We start from the raw sequence: 22,948 nt of genomic DNA on the forward strand, positions 1-22,948 counted from the left end.
AAATCGTGAACTGATTCAGACGGCTTTGAAATCATATATGACCAATTAATTGTGAATGACATCTTTCGATCTGATTCAAAACTGGCGACATGATGTAGCTACAACCTCTACCTAATCAATAAAGTAGATTCACTACTGAAAACCTAACTGATTTAAAAACAAGCAAAGCTACCTTCTCGCTACTAAGAAATGTAGTTAAGCTATAAGCTTCGCTATTTGTAACTGCCCATCACTGGTAAACATGCTCAGTGACTAAAGAAAACATCAAAGATGGCAACTTCCAAAACACTGAAAAGTCTTATCCCACTTTTATTTAATAAACCAGTCTGACGAGGGGGCCTGGGTAGCTTTGCAAGTAAAGACGCTGACTACCACATATAGAGTCGCAAGTTTGAATCCAGGGAGTGCTGAGTGACTCCAGTCAGGCTTCCTAAGCAACCAACTGGCCCGGTTGCTATGGCAGGTAGAGTCATGTTGGGTTACCCTCCTCGTGGTCGCTACAACGTGGTTCTCGCTTTTGGTGGGGCGTGTGGTGAGATGTGTGTGGATGCCGTGGAGAATAGTGTGAGCCTCCACACACGCTAGGTCTCTGCAGTAACATGCTCACCAAGCCACGTGATAACATGCAGGGACTGACTGTCTCAGACATGGAGGCAAATGAGATATGCCACCACGAGGCCTTAGAGCGCATTGGGAATTGGGCATGCCAAATTGGGGAGAAAAGGGGAGAAAATCCCCCAAAATAAATAAATAAATAAATAAAAATAAACCAGTCTGACAGCAGTTTTGATTGCTTTTTATTTTTAACTTAGTTTTGGGTTGTGTTTAGACCACAAACTGGTGGGAGCAGCTGCAGTCGAATGACAGGAACTGAATCTAAAACATTTGAATGACACAGCCATTATATCCATCTTTGCGAGTTACTGAAACATCACACGAAAAAAATGCTACACGGAGTACAGTCACACTGCATGTTGTGTCACACAAATAGTTGTCCATTACAGAGGTTTCATTTACATGGCACAGGTTAACCAAACTCCCTCTCAAAATTCAGTTGCGAGTCCTCAGAATTACACATCCCTTTGGTTATAGAATACAGCTGCCATTATCGTTTACAGTGGCAAGAAAAAGGATGTGAACCCTTTGGAATTAGCTGGTTCCCTTTCAAGGAAACATCAATATTGCAGAGTTACATGGTCTGAAGTCTGTATACAATCATGGTAATTAATTGGCTGATGGCGCTTGATGGCTCCATAGGTAGCTGTGTCATGGGACACATAGAGGCGTCTGCTTTGGTGCCATTTTGCCCGATTGTGCTTCATCAAGGCTCTGTCAAAATATGTTAAAAAGCTGTGAGCGTCTTTTTAAAATTGCGTAGAGCCACCCGCAGGAATCAGACATAAACCTTCTCACGGCCCGCCACCAAGAACCAGAGGAAGGCTTCTAAGCGCCCCTGAGATGGGCGACCCAGGGACGTGGAGACCCGCTACAGACTTGGAGCTGGTAAGAAGACCACTCCATCCCCCGGTGGAGGGCCAGGAGGAGAATCTTTTGTTCCATTTTCATCTAATTTTGCCACATGCCCGAGGGGCTGTGGTACCCACATCTGGTTTCCTCACTCCCTGGGTCACACACCCGGAGTTTAAGGCCGTCGTTGTCACGATCGCCGTACACCGCGCATTTACAGCAGGCACGGTGCTGCTGAGGTGGCCACCCCCGCCCCTGCGTGCCCATCTGTGGCACAAACACACCCGCGCCCGGGCGGTTGTGATGGATTACGAGGACAGTTCCCATCCTCTCCCATCGCTGACCGGTCCTATGGTGGCTACCCAGAGCCAGGTAAGTGCTTTGATGTTTCCCAACTCAGCACAGCACCTCAACGTGGAGCCTCTGGCTTTGCCCTGCTGCGAGGCCCCATCCGCCGGTACATTTGACGTGAAAGTCCCCTTGCCCGGGGCTTGGAGTTGTGGCTTTTGCTCCCCTACCCGTCGTGATGGCTGACCAGGACCGTCCGACTCGTCTATTCAATTCAGTTTGCCAGGTGTCTGCCAGGGTTCAGCGGCGTCAGTTTAACCTCAGTGAAGGTTGAGAATGCCGCTGCCCTGCATGCGGAGATTGTGACTCTTCTGCGGGTTCTACAGCCCCCACTTCATCATACCCAGGATGCCATGGGTGTGCTGCGGCCAATCTTGGACCTACAAGTTCTGAACCAGGCCTCCCATTCAAGATGCAGATGCGGAAAGGCATTTTAGCGAGTGTCCGGCACTCAGGTGGTGAACCTGAAGAGCTGCCCCAGGAGGAGGCAGACCCAGCCTTGTCGTTGTTGTGTCTGGTGCGTGCTTTACGCATTTATTTGGATTGCATGCAGAGCTTTAGCTGCTCTGAGCAGGTCTTTGTCTGCTTTGGAGGACAACGGAAAGGGAGTGCTGTCTCCAAACAGAGGATCGCCCACTGTGTCATTGATGCTATCACTTTCCTCTTTCCCCTCCTGAAGGGGGAGATGGGCGCTTTTTATCCCCCAGCCATGTTCACAAGGTTGTGGACCCTGGGTGTCCTTCCTCCTTAGCCCTGTGACATGCTAGTTCATGGAGAAACTTGATGCTGGCCCAGTACATTTACAATTAGGCCCTGCACTGGGGTAGGTGCTCCACATTTGCTAGTTGCCTGTTTGTAACCCTGTGTGATGTACAGTGTCTTCAGACGTTTCTACATTGGTAAACCCTCATCCTCCTTGGTTCCCCTCTGCCACCGGTCTCCGTGTTTGTAGAGCTCCTACCTCTGGGTAGGACCTACCATGGGGATTTCTCCACATGCGACACTGCTGACAAGACTCGGTAAGACCATGTGACTTATTTCCACACAATTGCCTCCCCTTCGGGCAGGCTGTGGTCTCCGCAGTGTCTTCCCCTTGGGAATGAACCCCCCCCGATGCGGACACTTATGGCCCTGTCCCCATTTTTTGTAGTCAACTTGTCCCCGAGGTGCGGGGGACCGTGCAATGCTCGTAGGCACATTGGGGGAGGTTACATGACGGCTACGAGGCTTGCCATCTTGCACCGCCAGTCCATGTAACACAGTTCATCTAGTTGTGGCGTTTCTTATAGGGACTACTAGTGTCACTACATTGACACAACGTCAAGTGAGTGACAGATAGGGAATGTCCTGGTTACATTCGAAACCTCTTGATATAGCAAACAAGATGTTGTGTCCCTCCTGCCACATCACTGAACTACCCGATGAAATGGCCAGGACCCTGTCTCGTCTCCTCAGCACAAAATCTGAATGAGTGGTTGCGAGCCAGCTCCTTATACACGTATATCCAGGGGAGTGTCATGCAAATTCAACTCGCCAATTCCCACTGGCCTTTTCTCAAAGGTCAGATGCTATTGGGGCTCCCAAGGGTGACCCCTAGTGTCACTACATCAAAACAACATTTAGTTCCCTCCATCATGGAATGGAGGTTAAGAAAGTAAACAGATGTTTTCTCTCTCGCCCCCAACACCACTGGGCATCGATGCGCTGGAGCATCAGTGGCCGACTGTGCTTCTTTACGCGTTTCTACCGATCAATCTGTTGCACTCGGTTCTGCAGAGGGTTCGGGAGGATCGTGTTTAGCTTCTGTTAGCGGTGCTATATTGGTCATCTCAAGTATGGTTTTCGACTCTGGTCTCTCTCCTGGAGAGAATGCCTTGGGGGATTCCAGTCAGAATGGACATGTTGTCTCAGGAATGGGGCAGCATTTGGCACACTCAGCCTGAGTTATGGAAATTGTGGGTTTGGCCCATCAGCGGGGCCCCCATTTGAATGATGGTTTATCCTCCATGGTGGTTGATACCATCTTAAATGATAAAGCTCCATCAACAAGAAGGTTATATACATGTAAACAGCATATTTTTGGCTCTTGGTGTGCAGCGTGGAGTGAGGATCCAGTCCACTGCGCAGTTGGCTCAGTGCTGGATTTTTTGGTGTTTTGCTGGAGTGTTTTGGGGCCAGGTTTACCCCAGCAAAGCTTAAAGTGTACTGTGCCACTATAGTAGCTGAACATGTATTGGTGAATGGAGTTTCTGTTGGAAGACTTTCTCTTGTCTCTAGTTGTATGCACTGAGCATGCAGGCTTAGAACTTTTCATCCCATCTGTGTCCCTTTATGGGATATATCTGTGGTGTTAGAGTCATTCTTGGTTGCTCCGTTTGAGCCTTTAACATCAGTATCTGAAAAATGTTTGAAAACGGCCCTGTTATTAGCACTGGTATCGTTTAAGAGGGTTGGTGATTTGCATGCCCTGTCAAGCAATCCTTTGTGTATGGAATCCTTTGTCTAAGGCCATTCTGAGACCTAATTTGGGCTATAAAGTCATCTCTAAGTTTTTCACCCACAGATTGTTCATTTGCAGTCCTTTTCTCCTACGAATGTTTGAGTAGGAAGAACATAAAAGGCTGCATATGTTATGCTCAGAGCTGGCTCTGCAGGTATATGCTGACCATACTAGCCAATAGCATAAGTCAGAGCAGTTGTTTGTGTTCTTTGGTGGCCACAAAAAGGGTGTTTTAGTGTCCAAGCAGAGACTGTCTCACTGGATTGTGGAACCAATCTTGTGTGCTTACGAGGCACATGGTTTGCCTTTGCCTCTGGGTATTTGAGCCCATTCTACAAGGAGCATGGCATCCTCACGGGCATTGGCTAGTAGTGCATCCTTGGAAGACATTTGTATGGTGGTAAGATGATCCTCTCTGCAAACTTTTGTTAAATTTTATAATTTGGACAAGAGTTTGTCTGCTGGTCAATCTTCCTTTGCAGCAATAACCTCATTAGCATTTCCGGTAGATGTGGATTAGACCTGCACAAAATCTTTGGACAGCAATACATTTTGGACCATTCTTTCTTACAGAACTGTTTCAGCTCAGCCATACTCTTAGGGTGTCTGGTGTGAACGGCTCTGTTGAGGTCATTCCACAGCGTCTCTCTTAAGTTAATGTCTGGGCTCTGACTGGGCCACTCCAAAAGGTGGATTTTCCTTAATTTGAAGCCATTCTGTGGTGATTTTACTTTGATGTTTAGGGTCATTGTCCTGCTGCATGACCTGGGTTCACATACTTTTAACTATACTGTGAATATTTGAATGATGTGTTCAATATGTACAAGAAAAATTCAATAATTTGTGTACTGTCAGTTAAAACAGATTGTGTTTGTTCATTATTGTAATGTAGATGAATATCAAACCATATTTTAAGACAAATTTATGCATAAATATAGGTAATTCCAAAGGGTTGAGTTTCCGAGTTGGAAAACTTAGTTTGCCATAAACTTGGAATATTGCAAAGGAGAGTATGGTTTCTGTAGAGAATGATCTTATTCAGTCATTCTGTAACAAATGGTTGTATTCATTTTACTACTGTAAATGCAGCTACCTTGCTAGCACTTGCCTTTGTAACAGTTCATCCTGACACTCCCAGCACTTTCACTCCACGCTCCCTCTCTCCAGAGTACTAATCACCCGCACCTGAAACCTGTTCCCTCATCAATCTGCCTCACAACATATAAGCTCCACTCTCCGTTCACTCTTTGTCTGATCTCACACGTGAACATAGACTCACTTACCTGCTCCTTCTCCAAGACGTTTCCTGGCTTTCATCTAACGCTCCTCGCTCCTTCGTTCCAGCAACGTTCTACGAGATTCTCCTCTCTAACGCTTCGGCGTGTTCTAAGCTCCTTACTCCAGTGCTCCAGCAACACGTTCCCAAGATCGCCTGTCCGAGCTCCGAGCTCCTTCATCCCAGCTACTTACTACGAAGTTCTCCTCTCCAACACTCAGGTGTGTCCAAACTCCTCACTTCATCGCCCCTTCATCATACTCCCTTCATCTCCACTCCATTGCACTGCAGTGTGCACTCAGTTTCTCCAACTCCCCTTTTCCCTTCAATAAACTATACCTCCGGGTTCAACACTACCTTCGAATCTGTGGTTCTGTAACAGAAGATCAGACCTCCAACATCATGAATCCGGCAGGACCCGATCCCATTCAAGCCCTCATGGATGCTCTTCGGCAAGTGCTGACTCGCGGCTTGGATCCCACCGCTCCTCCATTATCCACCAGCACTTCCGCTATTTCTTCTCCTAGTCTTTCCTCGACACCCGTCGCCAATCCAGCGCCCTACTCAGGAGTGGCGGAGTACTGCAGTGGCTTTCTGACCCAGTGCTCGTTAACGATAGAGATGCAACCACATCGTTTCTCCACCGAGCGCTCTAAGGTTGCATTCATCATCTCTCTTCTAACAGGACAAGCATTACAATGGGCTCAACCTCTCTGGGACTCCAATAGCCCTGTAACCCAATCCTTTGACAGCTTCACCCAACACTTCCGGGAAGTTTTTAGTTTCCCTGCAGGGGATACTTCGCAAGGCGAACAACTGTATAATCTCCGCCAGGGAAGGAGTTCCATCAACGGTTACGCCCTGAAATTTCACACACTCGCAGCCTCCAGCGGATGGAATGAGTCGTCACACCTCACCGTTTACCGCTTGGGATTGGAACCGCGGCTATGACTACATCTCTCCTCATTTGATGATGCTATGAGTCTAGAGCGCTTCATACTACTTTCTATCCAGGTGGCTAATCGTATGAGGTCTTGTCTTGCTGTAGCCCAACCACCCTCTAACTATTCACATGAACCTGAAGGTGACAACATGCAGCTGGACTCCTACCGCCTGTCCCCTGCTGAGCGCCAACGCCGGTTGACCAGAAGTTATGCCTGTACTGTGGAAAGGAGGGACACGTAATCTCTTCGTCTCCCATTCGGCCACCTCGCCCTTTGGTGAGTTATTTACACTCTCTAAGAATCTGCTCCTCCCCACTCTTAACTAAGGTCTCACTTACTGCCTCTGATTCCTCTCTCTGAGTACCAGCACTCCTCGACTCTGGGTCAGCCGGCAACTTCATCCCTGACACGCTCTGCAAACATCTCCTTCTCCAGAAACACACCTGTGAACCCTGTCTCCAGATGCAAACCATAACTGGCAAACCTTTGGGCAGGGGGCATATCCGTTACTGGGTCGGCCCCATCAAGCTTCAAATAGGATGGCTGCACTTGGAGGATATCACCCTACTGGTACTCGATAACTCCACTACTGACATAATCCTAGGCTGCCCCTGGCTCGTCCAACATTCTCCTGTCATCTGCTGGTCGTCTGGTGAAGTTCTGAAGTGGGGAACCAAATGCTTCTCCACCTGTTTTCCCAACGTACCTGCTCCAAACCTCCCTACTACTTCCAGGGAATCTATTGTCCATTTAAACACCACTACCATCGAAAGCCCGACCAGCTCACAGTCCAGTGAGTTCCCCTCCTGCTACTCCCACTTTCAGGACGTTTTCTGTCCCCTTCAGGCATCACAGCTACCACCTCACCGACCCTGGGACTGCTCTATCGACCTCCTGCCGGGCAAACCTGTACCCAGAGGTAAGATCTACCCTCTCTCCATTCCAGAACAGACCGCCATGGAGGAGTACATCACGGAGGCTCTCTCCCAGGGATACATTCGCGAATCCACCTCTCCAGCTGCCTCTAGCTTCTTCTTTGTGGCCAAAAAGGACGGAGGTCTCCGCCCCTGTATTGTTTATCGCGCCCTCAACAAGATAGCTGTGAAGTTCCGGTACCCTCTTCCCCTAGTTCCTGCTGCCCTGGAGTTGTTGAGAGGAGCGGCAATCTTTACCAAGCTTGACCTACGCAGCACCTATAATCTTATTCGCATTTGGAAGGGAGACGAATGGAAGACTGCATTCGTTACCCCAACTGGCCATTATGAATACCGAGTGATGCCGTATGGTCTGGTCAATGCCCCATCTGTGTTCCAGGGTTTCATGAATGAGGTTTTTCGGGAGTACCTCAATCAGTTCGTCATCGTTTACATCGACGATATTCTTATCTACTCCACTAATGAAACGGACCATCGCCAGCATGTCGAGATAGTCCTTAAGAAGCTAGGGGACCACCGTCTATACCTCAAGGCCGAAAAGTGTTCCTTTCATCTGCGCACTCTTCAGTTCCTTGGATACAACCTTAGTCCTGAAGGCATCCAGATGGATGAGGGTAAGGTAGAGGCTGTGCGAACCTGGCTCACTCCTACGACCATTAAGGAGCTCCAACGCTTTCTGGGTTTCTCCAATTTCTACCGCCATTTCATTGAGGACTTCAGCTCCCTCTCTGCTCCTTTGACTTCACTCCTGAAATCCAAGCCTAAGTCCCTAGCCTGGTCCCCCTCGGCCTCCTTGGCCTTCCAACGACTCAAGACGGCCTTTACCACGGCTCCCCTTCTCTTCCATCTGGACCCTAACAAGCCCTTCCTTGTAGAAGTAGACGCCTCCACCACTGGCGTGGGAGCTGTCCTCTCCCAACAACAAGGGAAACCATCCAGACTTCACCCTTGTGCCTACTTCTCCAAGAAACTCAACTCTGCTGAGCTCAACTACGACATTGGTAACAGGGAGCTTCTGGCAATCAAATTAGCCTTAGAGGAATAGCAGCATTGGCTTGAAGGAGCTAAACACCCTTTTCTTGTGCTAACTGACCATAAGAACCTGGAATACCTCCTTGAGGCTCGCCGCCTGAACCCTCGACAAGCACGATGGGCCCTTTTCTTCTCCTGGTTCAACTTCTCTATCACCTACCGCCCAGGTCACAAGAATGTCAAGGCAGACGCACTGTCTCGTCTCTATGCTCCAGAGGAGATCCAGGAAGTCCCAGATACCATTCTTTCTCCCAACATGGTGGTTAGTCCCATTCAATGGTCCTTGGACGAGGACATCGCCGAAGCAACCGTCACCGAGCCAGCTCCTCCTAACTGTCCTGCAGACAAGACCTACATCCCCTCTTCCCTACGTATAATCCTCATCGATTCCCTTCACTCCTCCTTGGGCACTGGTCATCCTGGGAGTAACAGAACTCTCGCTCTTCTCCAGGACAAATTCTGGTGGCCCCGTATGGAACTTGATGTTCGAAGGTTTCTCCAAGGATGTGTAGAATGTGCCATCTCCCGAACCCAGCGCCGACTTCCTGCAGGCAAACTCCTCCCTCTACCTGTTCCTCGTCGTCCCTGGTCACATCTAGGAGTAGATTTCATCACTGATCTACCCTCTTCCGAAGGTTATACTTGCGTCCTGGTCGCAGTGGACCGTTTCTCAAAGGCCTGCAAACTACTTCCCCTCAAGGGACTCCCCACAGCCCTAGAAACTGCTGAGGCCCTTTTCAATCAGGTGTTCCGCAACTACGGAGTCCCCGAAGACATAGTCTCAGATCGCGGACCTCAGTTTATCTCCCGAGTCTGGAAGGCCTTCTTTTCTCTCCTGGGGGTGACCATCAGTCTCACTTCAGGTTACCATCCTCAGAGCAATGGGCAGACTGAAAGGAAGATACAGGAGATCGGGCACTTCCTCAGGACCTTCTGTCATCACCGACAAAATCGCTGGAGTCGTTTTCTTCCCTGGGCTGAGTATGCCCAGAACTCCCTACGACAATCCTCCACCAAGCTCACCCCTTTCCAATGTGTGTTGGGCTACCAACCTCCCTTATTCCCATGGTCCGGGGATCCCTCGGAGCTGCCAGCCGTCGATCACTGGTTCCGAGAGAGTGAGAGAGTCTGGAACTTGGCTCACCACCACCTGCAACGAGCAGTACACCGTCAGAAGAGTTCTGCTGACACCCGCAAAAGGGCAAAAGGTTTGGCTATCCACAAGAGACATCAGGTTACGCCTCCCTTGCAAAAAGCTAAGTCCCCGTTTCATTGGCCCCTTCACAATCTCCAAACAGATTAACCCTGTCACCTTCCAACTCCAATTTCCACCAGAATTCCGTATACACCTTACCTTTCATGTCTCTCTGCTAAAGCCTCACCACCCGATCCTCTCTCTTCGCTCCACGGAACAGGACCCTACGGATGCTCCTCCCCAACCATTACTCCTAGAGGACGGTCCGGCTTATGCAGTCCGAGACATCCTGGACTCCCGGCGCCGTTGAGGTCGCTTAGAATACCTCATTGACTGGGAAGGATATGGGCCAGAGGAGAGATCTTGGGTCCTCGTGATGACATCTTGGATCCCACCCTCCTCTCTCTCCTCTCTCACTTCTACGATGCCCACCCAGATCGGCCTGCTCCTCGTGGTCGTGGGCGCCCTAGACGCAGGCCTGCACGCCCCCCGGGAGCAGCCCCTGGAGGGGGGGTAATGTAACAGTTCATCCTGACACTCCCAGCACTTTCACTCCACGTTCCCTCTCTCCAGAGTACTAATCACCCGCACCTGAAACCTGTTCCCTCATCAATCTGCCTCACAACATATAAGCTCCACTCTCCGTTCACTCTTTGTCTGATCTCACACGTGAACATAGACTCACTTACCTGCTCCTTCTCCAAGACGTTTCCTGGCTTTCATCTAACGCTCCTCGCTCCTTCGTTCCAGCAACGTTCTACGAGATTCTCCTCTCTAACGCTTCGGCGTGTTCTAAGCTCCTTACTCCAGTGCTCTAGCAACACGTTCCCGAGATCGCCTTTCTGAGCTCCGAGCTCCTTCATCCCAGCTACTTACTACGAAGTTCTCCTCTCCAACACTCAGGTGTGTCCAAACTCCTCACTTCATCGCCCCTTCATCATACTCCCTTCATCTCCACTCCATTGCACTGCAGTGTGCACTCAGTTTCTCCAACTCCCCTTTTCCCTTCAATAAACTATACCTCCGGGTTCAACACTATCTTCGAGTCTGTGGTTCTGTAACAGCCTTTCAGTTGTATACATTTTCACATATCAGTAACTATTTGATGCATATTGTACATTTTTACAAAAAGAAAGTAGCATTTATTTGACTAAAATCTAACTAAAGTCAAAAACTCAAATTTGTGACAACAGAGAAGCATTTAGGCAATACAAAAAGTGTCTTTAGAAGTAAAAATAGCCTATTGTTTTTTATAAATGAAGTTACTGTTTATAAACAACACTTGGCTCTGGCATTTTCAGGTTCTTTTGGCACAGAAGAATAGAATTGCCGCTTCTCTCAAAAAAACTTTGTGAGGTTGAAACAATGTGGTTATGAACTTACCACTATGTAAGATCTAACTATTGGACAAATGGGACCCTGTCTCCACCCTCGTAGTGCAAAAACATCATGGTGGTACATCAAGCATGAATTGCTGCGATGGTAGGAACATTCTTTATTACAAAATGTACATACAGGTCGGGGGCATGATTAATTGTGTTCAAGTTTTTAATTAATAAATGCATTAAATTGACAGCCCTACTAAAATTACATTATCATTAACAAAGTGGACTTTAAAAGTTCCCCCAGGAAACAATGAAAAATGTTTCCTATTCTCTCTTACAACAAAGCACTTCAACGTGATGTTCTCATATGTACGACTTCCGAAGTGGGAAGTAGGATAATTCCGATAGAATTTGAAGGTAGCATTAATTTTTGAACTGCTCTATATCACCTGGTTTTAGGGCTTCTTTGATAAATAATGAGGCCTGATTTGATAATGGTGGCTGAGAGAGAAGAGCAGAAGAAAGAAAAATAAAGAGGCACAGAGTCCTGGTGTCCCATAATGGAATCTGCATGGCATGCATACATAAATCAGAGAACATTTTCACATGCATAATATTTCTTCATCCATTGTCTTTGCTGGAAATGAGATCAGGTTTGAGGGGTGGGGGTGCTGAAGAGAGATGGAATTTTTCTTTTTGTTTAACTCTCTTTTTCTCTTGCTCTTCAAGAATGACTGTCTTTAATGCTTCTAATCTCTTGTGCTGACAGCATAGCAGTGCTGAGATGCTGCAATGGGAGGTGTCGAGGTGCCTGGCAGACAGCTGCTCTCTCTCTCCCCCCCCCCCCACACATGTGTGAGTGTGTGTGTATTTGAGAGAAAGTAAGGCAGCAGATAGAGAGAGTTTGCACATTTCAAGCATGTCGTTGGGACTTTTGGGAGATTTAAGGAAGACAGGTTTTCTCTCTCTCTCTCTGTCCCTTCCTCACTCACTCTCTTTCTCTCTCGCTCTCCCCTCTGGTGCTTTGTTATGCTAATGTTGAGGGATGTAACGGATTCATAGTGATTTTTCATCTGGCGAGTGACGAGAGATAAAAAGGAAGTGATGAGGTGTTTTGATTGTCCTCAGTGTTTGGCTCTCGCTCACTAACAAGCCGCAACATTGTACAGATGCCATTTTCAAACACCCTCCATTTGCATCTCCAAGGCTGCACTCTATCGCAACCCCTCTAAAAGTTTATGCCCCCTCATTAGACGAAGCGCACGTATAAGATTAAAAATGCGGGACACTTTTATTTCCAGTGAGCCCTCTCTTCTGTGCATAGTAAAAGCAGATGTTATCATGCGGCTGATGCTATATTTATGCCATTGCTCCTCACTGCCGTGGGCGTGCAAGGCAACGGGGGTTTGAAAATGAGCTGCCGTATCAGTGCAAGGTAACCGTTTCTTAATCACATTTGCATTTTTATTTTGAGAGATTCTTCAAATGGTTGTGTTATTGAGGATTTATGGCAAGGCTCTTCGCTTGATATTCCATCAACTTCACTCATAAAGGAGCCACTCCATAATTCAGCTCAAGATGAATCTGCCCACCCCAGCTGAATAATTAAGTAGTAGATTTTGATGCAGAAACTTCAGATAAATCATTTGTTTATGAGTACCGAAACCTTGAGGGCACTGAAGCTACAGTTTAATAGCAGATCCCTCACAATATCCATGTGGAGTAGACTTTAGTCCTTTGGTTATCACAATCATCTCATATCGATAAAACCATCACATGGCTAATTGCTGCATTTCATGTTCTTTCTTTGCTATGTCACAATATAAACAATGGAATAAATTGTCATATCAGAATTATGTTCATTGTTTTGCATTATTTCCAATGCATCACAGAAAACTTCACCCATTTTAAGTTGGATTACGCAGCCACAATTAGGGACAGAAGTTTAGCCATGAATATGTGACAGATAAATCTTAGTGTTTGCACAGTTAAACATCCAAACAACTGAAACCCAGTCATCTGAGATCTGATACCTTTCAGCGCACACTGGCGATCTCATCAACAACACCACCACTTAACAAGTTAAATTGTTTTAGCCAAGGATGATTGGTTAACTTGCCAATTGGTTAATGGTTCGAATGCCCCCCATTCATCCGATGTTCATCACATCAAATCTTCAGTGTGAAAAATAATAACATTTTGCCTCTTATTTGAGAGGGTGCCAGATATTCCTCTCTCTCAGTTTCTGCTAGGTTGCTCACCATTGCCTCTTTGATGCTCGGTTGAACTGTCCTTACACAAAATATCGTAAAACCGTTTGTAGGAGCCAATGGATCTTAAATAAAGGTCTCAATCACTCCCAACCTCTGGATCCACAAGTACTTTCTCTAAAATTCAAATAAAAGAAAAAAATGATGGATTAAGCTAGTTTTTTACAGAGATTTTTTATATATATTTAAATTAACTTTAGACTGACCTTTTGTTTAAGTTGCTTTCTGTCGCTGGTTATTAGTTCAATAGGCCTGAAGGTTTGCATTTGGTTTTTTTAGGTGTATGAAGAATTTCTTCACAATTTACTTTTTACAACAATGGAAATGTAATCATGTTTTGTTTACTCTGACTCGATTTCATTTCATTTTCTCCAAAAATGTGATTCAAGGTTTTGAATAAACTTCAGGGCCTTTGGCTCTGCATACTTTTTTGCAGTCTTGTTTGTGTTTACCAAGATATAATTGGGAACCTTCTGTCACCTTGTTATTCATTAAAGATAAAAGGTGCACTCAGATTTTTTTCTTCCTTAAAAAGTGTTACACCTAAAGAAATTTGACAAATCAAACGTAGTCAGTTCAGGCAGGTCACGTGAGTCATGATGCTCAGCTGATCATGACGTCTACCAATACAATTCAGGCGCTTATCAGAGCGGTCCTATTAAGTTCTCCAATAATTAATTCCTTAGCTTCCTTTCCATTGCATGGATGCAAGCAACATTTAACACCCTCCTCTATCCCCAGGTTCACTTCTCATATGGTAGCTTTGCTTTTTAGTTGTTCTCTGTATCTGTCTTGTGTTCTGTGCTCTAAGACCACAATTGTTTGCCAGTTTTGAATTTATATCTTTAATGTGTTATTGCACCTTGTTTTTGATTTATCAACTTCATATTATGAAGTTCTTTAAGTGTCCATTTAATGGATTATGCAATGAAGTATTGTATCACGTTGCACTGTCAGAAAGTTAAAGAAATGGAGCAACATTGTAATAATTCTGCTGGATCTGTTCTGTTACCCCTGGGGGGTTTTATTCACTGCACTCCGTGCTCTGTCCATGAATGGTTGCATGGAAGGGTGGAGAGTTTGCCTAAAACTAAAGTCATAGATTTAGGTAGGGCTGATAGGGACATGTCTCTACCAACTTTCAGAAAATCGAAAATGTCCCAACCAAAATTTGGGCAATTTGAACACATATAAAATACTTTAACTTTATAATATGTTATTATTATAATTTAAATGAATATTTAAAATTCTCATTACTCATGTGTAAATTATTCTGTATTTTACACAGGACTTTAAAGCACAAGAAAAACAAATCAAATTCAAGTTTTATACTTAAAAACCATTCTATTGGTTTATAGACTAGATGGTAAACCTCATTCTGTGATAATTCTCATGCACGTTTGCAGCTAGCAAGACTCGGTAAAGATTAGAATTAGAGAATGAGCCAAAAAATGCTTCTTTTAATGGCTGTGGACGCTAAATGCGAGTTATCATTTAGCCATCACCTTGTTCTTATGCACAACATGGAGGTTTATAAACAAGGTTTGGGAGGAGCAAGGTCATTTAATCCGACCAATCACATCGCTAGAGTAAGCATATATAAACAGCCGCTTACCTCTACATGGCATAGAGTCTTTCGGCATCCCTCCACCTCTCCTTTCTCCTCCTATTCATGCTCAGGTCAAGCCTCAAGCCTCAAGCCTCGAGCCCTTTGCCTAGGGCAGCGAACCACAACGTTTACACTATCCTCTAAGCAGAATTACATTAACTTGCAAACTACTGAAATTCTGTAATAACAAACATGGAGAACATCATCCCAACATAACATGATATTTCCATTTGCTTTTACAGCTTCTTCTCAGTTCATCCTCTTGCATCTAGATAAAGTGATCTTCCCTTCAAACCTGTGTTATTAGCCAGCACATTTGCATCACAATGTGTCCAGACAGAAATAATGACTCTGTCAGCCAGTGCAAGGTTGACAATAAAACAGACAGATCCTGTTACCTCCTGTTTTCCAAGGGATCAAGACCAGCCATGTTGAACAAACAGATTTTGAGCAGAGATTCATAAGAGGTCATCGTGCCCTCAGATTTGAGATGAGTAAAACAAACCTATTAACAAAGTAATAGAGCAAGATTCTGGATTAATTACCAAGAGTACTGCATTGTGTGTATCGTACACTTCACAGCCTCTGCCCAGCTGATGTTAGATGTGGGACCAGCAAACTGATTGATGGATAGTTATTTGCATGTAACTAAACAATTAAGCCCATTAACCCCCACTTGAATTCTCATTCAAGAATGGTCTGTCTGTCTGTAAACTGTAAACATCCCCACTTTTATCTGGCATTAGTTGACAGCTGAATCTGTCTTACTCTGCACTTTTGAGAATAAAAATGTTTTTAAACGCAATCCTTTTTTGTGTGGATCTTTAAATGAGCCCTGATAATTTCTTTTACTTTCAATACCACAGTTTCTGTGCTTTGTTTTACAGCAATGGGAGTGTGTGTGGCAACAGCATTAGCCTTGACACTAGGTGAAATTAACAGTAATCACACTTGTAAAATTATTCACATCATATTCCCCACATTATAGATAAAAACTCAAAACACATGCTGCCTACTTCAGTGCCAATATGAATAGAAAACATAAGTGGTCTTAAATGTTTTTCTTCACTGCACAAAAAGAAATGACCTTCACTTCAGAGTGTCTCTGAAAGTACTGGGCCTCATCTGGGATTGAATATTGATGTTTAGGGGTGATGACTTGTCCCTGGGCAATGTGATGAGTAGGATATACACAAGCACACTGGACAGACATCTCTTAATGAGAATGGGCCCTCTCACACACCATATGTGGCATATAGGTCTTTAAAGTGCAAGCCAGGGGTCCCCTTACCCACCCCAAATTCATTTGAATATAGGATGCTGATTTATGACCTTATTTGGACTGTCTTCTGTATGCAAATGCCAGAGGCTTCTTTGGGTACATGCATAATGAGATTCTCAGGGTCATCCCTTAGGAGTGTCACCACTATAACACGGCAGTCTTCGGGGGTGGGGGTTGCAGGAGTGGCAGAGCAGGGGGAGGTGCCCATGATGCTGTACCCGCAAAGAGATGTCAGTGTCTGGCAGAGGCCTCTCTGTGCCTCTTTTTCGTCCCGCTCCACGTTCACTTATTAACGTCAGCCACGCAGTGGATAAGCTTTATTACGATCTGACGCTAATTATGGCTTTGGTCTGTGTGTGTGTTTAATAATTGCCTGTTCCAGGGGCATTCAACGGTAGTCTGTGCGGTACTGAAATTGATTTTTAAGACATTAACTGATTGCTGTGAGTACCCAGATCAGAGTGAATTTGAATAATTGTTATTCATGTCATCTTTATGAGGCTGTGACGGGAGAACACAGGAGAGAGTCTTTTTCACTTTTCATTTCTTGCATTATTTACATTTTTAAATCCAAAGCAGTGTTGTTTTGGCAGTATTATTTACTTCTTAATGCCAGTTCACAGTTCACACTAATATTTTTTTTTTTAACAATAATAAAAAAAATCTATTAACTGATCCATTCAAGGATCAGCTTTCCAACATATAAGCAAAAAGACACGATAACACTTTACAATAAGGTTCCATTTGTTAACATTAACAACAACATTATTTAACAAGAAGAAACAATGAACAATACTTTTACAGCATATATTAATCTTAGTTAATGGTAATTTTAACATGTTCTAATACATTTTTAAAATCTAAAGATGTATTTTTTAACATTCGTTAATTCACTATGAACTAATAATGAACAATTGCATTAAATGAATGTAGAACATTAGCTAAAATTAATAAATGCTGTAAAAATTATTGTTTGAGTGAAATCTAGGCACTGAAATCTACTTTATATGAGGAAGGGGACCACGTCCAAATGGTAATTTTTCTACATAGAATGTAACCCAACCCCCAAAGTGTAGCTATAAACTTCTTGAATTGTAATTTAATCTGACTGGATAGTTGTTTTTGTGTAACATGATCACACAGGAAATCAACATGTTGCTTCCGAATGTTCATGTACCCTGAAATCGACCCCATTCAGTCTAATTACTGACAATTACCATCCCCCATCAGACATTTTTGCATCAATTAAAATGCGTTTATCTTTCCTTCTCGCGCTACTGATACAACATTCTGTGATCAACCTCTGAGATATGGATTTTGATCTCATGGAAACCAGGAAGTAATCGTGTTTATGTAAAAAGTGATAAGCATAATTTGGAGGTTACGTTTTTATTTTAAATTAAAAACAAAATGTATCCACTGACGGTTAGGTTTAGGGTAGGGTTAGAGTTAATAAAACATGCATTCATGTTGCCTGTATTACATCATTTAAAACAAAAAATAGTCAATTTTGGTGTCGACATTTCACCCGCAAACTGAACTTCACACATGCCCATATGTTCAGCAGCACTTACAGATTTAGCTACAAGGGGCAGTGGTTTGGATTTCAGTAAACAGATCGATTTCAGCAGCAGAACTTTCGATCCAACAGTCACCAAATTAAGAGTGTGATCAGTCTGGCTTTTGCACTGTCACTGCCACTGCGTGTGTAACTTGCATCAAGCTAGACAGATGTATATTTTCAATCAAAATGGGAATAGCTGTCAATTGAATGTGTTAATTCAGTGCAATTAATTATAAAAAAAAAAAAAAGACAAAAGAAATGTGCAAAAACTATTTAATCAAGCACAATTAATAATTTCCCCGGACTGTAATTAGGAATATTCCTAGCATCTTAGCAATTCAAGTTTAAAGAAGCACATGTTTTCACCAAAAAAATATTTAAAGTTATTTTAATACAATTATTTAGATTATTAAATTTGTATTTATTTATTTATATATTGAATTATTATTTGGAGGTCTTTCTCAGCAAATATTTATACAGGATATGTGATTAAATGAATTAGATTATTTAATAAGCATATTATGTAATTAATTTGATTACAAATTTTAATCGATTGACCGCCCTAGTTCTCTCAAATACGTTGTTTCGTAAAAGCCTAATTTCAAAAGATTGTGTAGATCAGTAGGTAAGCAACACAACACAAGTGTGTTTTCGGTGAGAGTTCTGTGCAAAAAAAAAATAGGCAGAGCACCAGAATTGTACTGGCAGCTACACTTCTACTTCTCACGTACCGTGCTGTTGTTTACACGTAATACAGGGGCGATGTGAATTATGTGATCATATAATATTTGCTCCAAAATAAATATGCACTGCTTATGCACTCTATGAAACAGACCCTATGGAGAAAGAACTATTAGATGTTAGAATCCTCTCAAAATGAATATGTGATGCTTTCCAGATTAAATGCTCTTAAACAGATGTCTTGGAGATGTACATGTGCTGGGTTGTGTCTTTTGTTTTTGTGTTTCTACTGTATTTTATCCCCTCATTTCAAAAATTGTAATTATGACCCTCAGATATTAACATCAATAACACATATTCTGTATTCGGTAAGACAAGTAAATAATTACATTTTATTAAAATTAATTAAAATTTAGCATAACGATTCAACCCTATTATCAATTTCATTGTATCGGATTAATATATTTGTTTAAATGTATCTACTCCCCAAGGTTATTGTTATAAACATGAGCCTCTTCTGAAGGGTCAGGGAGGAAGTGTTGCTACAATTTACAGTGTTTAAGTTTAAGTTTTTGGTGTTACTCAGAGGACAGGATATAAGTTTAAATCTTTTGAATTAATAATTCTTAATGTGACACGATCAGACACACTGCAAAAAATGATTTTCTAGACAAGTATTTTTGTCTTGTTTTCCTGTCAAATTATCTAAACTTTCTTAAAACATGATTTATTTACTTGTCAAGCAAAATGGGATAAGATATTAAGTCTTGTTTTAAGATAAATCTGTCTAAATTTAGTGAACTTTAGACTCAAAACAAGAAAAATAAACCTGCCAATGGGGTAAGCAAAATAAACTTGTTTTCTCTTTAGATTTCTGTCATTTGGAGTTGATGTTGATACTATAAAAATTCTACCACAGAGTGATGACATCACAGATAATTACCTCGTCTCTTGTTTGATGCGATCAGCTAATGTAACTCAATCTACATCATGCTATCATCCAGGTAGAACTATTCTTTCGACCACTAATGATAGCTTCACTAACAATCTTCCAGAATTGTCTCACATACTCAGTAAGCCAAAAAGTGTACAAGAACTTGATATAATAACATATCTTTGATCAAAGATTAAAGATTAAATTAAAGATAAAAGCCCCACACCATTGTACAATGATCACACTCATGCTCTCAAGAGAGCAGCTCAGAAAATGGAGCACAAGAATACAAAATTAGAGGTATTTGGCAGTGCATGGAAGGATAGTGTCTGTAGCTACAGAATTAGCTTTTGTTTCTTTCATCACATTCTCAGTGGGTCAGAAGTTTACATATAATTTGTTATTATTTAGTAGCATTGCCTTTAAATGTTTTAACTTGGGTCAAATATTTTGGGTAGCCTTCCACAAGCTTCTCACAATAAGTTGCTGGAATTTTGGCCCATTTCTCCAGACAGAACTGGTGTAACTGAGTCAGGTTTGAAGGCCTCGTTGCTCACACATGCTTTTTCAGTTCTGCCCACAAATTTTCTATCGGATTGAGATCAGGGCTTTGTGATGGCCACTAAAAAACCTTGACTTTGTTGTCCTTAAGCCATTTTGCCACAACTTTGGAGGTGTGCTTGGAATCAGTGTCCATTTAGAAGACCCATTTGCAAAATTTTCCTTCCTTATGATGCCATCTATTTTGCATCTCCTGCAGCAAAGCACCCCCACAACATGATGCTGTCACCACCATGCTTAATGGTTGGGATGGTGTTCTAAGTCTAGCAAGCATACCCTTTTTCCTCCCAACATAATGTTGGTCATTATGGCCAAACAGTTCAAATTTTGTTTCATCAGACCATTTCTCCAAAAAGTAAAATCTTTGCCCCATGTGCACATGCAAATTGTAGTCTGGCCCCTATTGTGGTGGTTTTGGTGCAGTGGCTTCTTCCTTGCTGAGCAGCCTTTCAGACTATGTTGATATTTTACTGTGGATATAGATACTTGTCTGCCTGTTTCCTCCAGCATCTACACAAGGTCCTTTGTTGTTGTTCTGGGATTGATTTGTCATGATTTGGGCGGCTGTGGCTCAGTTGGTAGAGCAGGTCGGCCACTAATCGCAAGGTTGGTGGTTTGAATCCCGGCCCACACGACTCCACATGCCGAAGTGTCCTTGGGCAAGACACTGAACCACAAGTTGTTCCCAATGGCAGGCTAGCTTACATACCTTACATAGCAGCTCTGCCACCATTGGTGTGTGTGTATGGGTGAATGAGATGCAGTGCAAAGTGCTTTGAATACTGTTAAGGCTTAAAAAGGTGCTATATAAGTGCAGACCATTTGCACTTTTCACACCATACTATGTTCCTCTCTAGGAGACAGAATGCGTCTCCTTCCTGAGCGGTGTGATGGCTGCGTGGTCTCATAGTGTTTATACTTGCATACTATTGTATGTACAGATGAACGTGGGACCTTCAGACATTTGAAACTTGCTCCCAAGGATGAACCAGGCTTGTGGAGGTCCACAATTTTTTCTTTTGATTTTCCCATGATGTCAAACAAAGAGGCACTGAGTTTGAAGGTAGGCCTTAAAATACATCCACAGGTACACCTCCAATTCAGTACACCTCATATCAGAAGCTGCTTAAAGGTGTAGTTAACTTAGTGTCTGTAAACTTTTGACCCACTGGAATTGTGATATAGTCAATTGAAAGTGAAAAAATCTGTCTGTTAACAATTGTTGGAAAAATTACTTGTGTCATGCACAAATTAGATGTCCTAAACTACTTGCCAAAACTATAGTTTGCTAATATTACAGAACCCATATTATGCTAATTTACAGGTTCATGATTTTATTTTGCCCAATCTGCTCTGATTGGTCAGCTGGACTAGTCTGTTGTGATTTGTCAACTGCATGTCGTAAATGTAATGCCCCTTACCATAACCGAGTGTCATGCTTCCTTAACAGCTGTAAACATTTTTGTAACTATGGTAACAATGGCGTCAGTTTTTGCCGTACCAGTTTGTGTCTGACAATGAAAGTTTGGAAGAACAAGCTGATCGACCCAAACCACCTTTGCAAGTATGACTTGAGCTGGCCATTTCACAGTGTAAGTTTTACTTTTGTAGCTTTCTTACAAGTAAACTGTTGATTATTGTGAACCTAACAAAGGTTTAAGTAAAAGACACATAGTACATCTAAATGAGTCATCTTTTGCAGGAATGGTTGTAGCTGAACTTTTGGCACAAGAGCTTTTAATAGAGAACAGAGGCTTACTCCCTGTTGGACATTACCGGGGGTATTAGAGAGTTAGTGAGCAAGTTAGCTGTGGACTACCGTGGATAGCGGTGTAACATACAGCTTGTAATTATATAATTATATAAGACTCTTGAGATTGACCATTTTGTTATACAGTTTTAGGTACAAGCCGGCCCACAGCTGAATAGTAAACCCTTAACAAAACAATAACATTATAAAGCAAGTTAGCCGAGCATAGTAAGCCCACACGACTCCACATGCCAAAGTGTCCTTGGGCAAGACACTGAACCACAAGTTGCACTGAACCACAAGTTGCTCCCAATGGCAGGCTAGCTTACATACCTTACATAAGAACGAGAAACAATCTGCCTAATTTTACACAATTGTAGGTAAAAGTGGGTTAGAAAAACTATTTCAAAACAAAACATTAGCTAGCAGGTTAGCAGAGGCCTACAGCTGTGCACTGGGTGTACACCATAGCTACAACACAAAACACTGCTTTTGAACTCTCGGTAGCAGATAAATACAAAAATAATCATGCATATTTAAAGGTTGTGATCCAGAAGTGCCAGATTGTCCCAACAAAGTGGGAACTGCACAATCTTCAGGAGTAACCATCTTGAAAATCCGACATTGGTTGTGGTTGTACTGCTAAATAATTAAAATAAATTGTAAACACTGATTATGCAATTCGTCTGCCTTTGGAAGTCCAAAAAAAAAGAGGTTTTGCTTTCATAGTAAAGAAAACAGCGTCTTCTCGACATGGCAACAATCAGTGGTGGGACGTGCATTTCAAGTCTAGGCCTTCAGTGTGATTCATGCCATTAGGAAAATACATTTTCACAACGAATAAGACACCCTATGCCTTTGGGCATCATACATTTACCGCTACCACTGTAAATGAGGAATTGTCAAATCAAACAAAAGTTAAGAATGGAATTCCACAGGGATCAGTTTTAAGGCCTCTGCTTTTCTCCTTATATATGCTTCACTTGGGAGATTTTATCAGTAATCATGGAATAAGTTTCTACTGTTATGCAGACGATACCCAACTTTAAATTACTTCTTAACCCAATGACAATTCACAATTCTCCAAATTATGGAGTTTCAATAAAATAAAAGATTGGATGGCCAGAAATATCCTATTACTCAATTCCAACAAAACAGATTTACTAATTATTGGACCAAAAAAACTTTAAAAATAAGCCACTAAATTATAATTTGATTATCAATTGATGTACTGTTACGTGGTATTCTACAGTGAAGAAACTAGGTGTTATATTT

This window comes from Xyrauchen texanus, chromosome 30 (assembly GCF_025860055.1).
Source record: "Xyrauchen texanus isolate HMW12.3.18 chromosome 30, RBS_HiC_50CHRs, whole genome shotgun sequence".
Classification (NCBI taxonomy): domain Eukaryota; kingdom Metazoa; phylum Chordata; class Actinopteri; order Cypriniformes; family Catostomidae; genus Xyrauchen; species Xyrauchen texanus.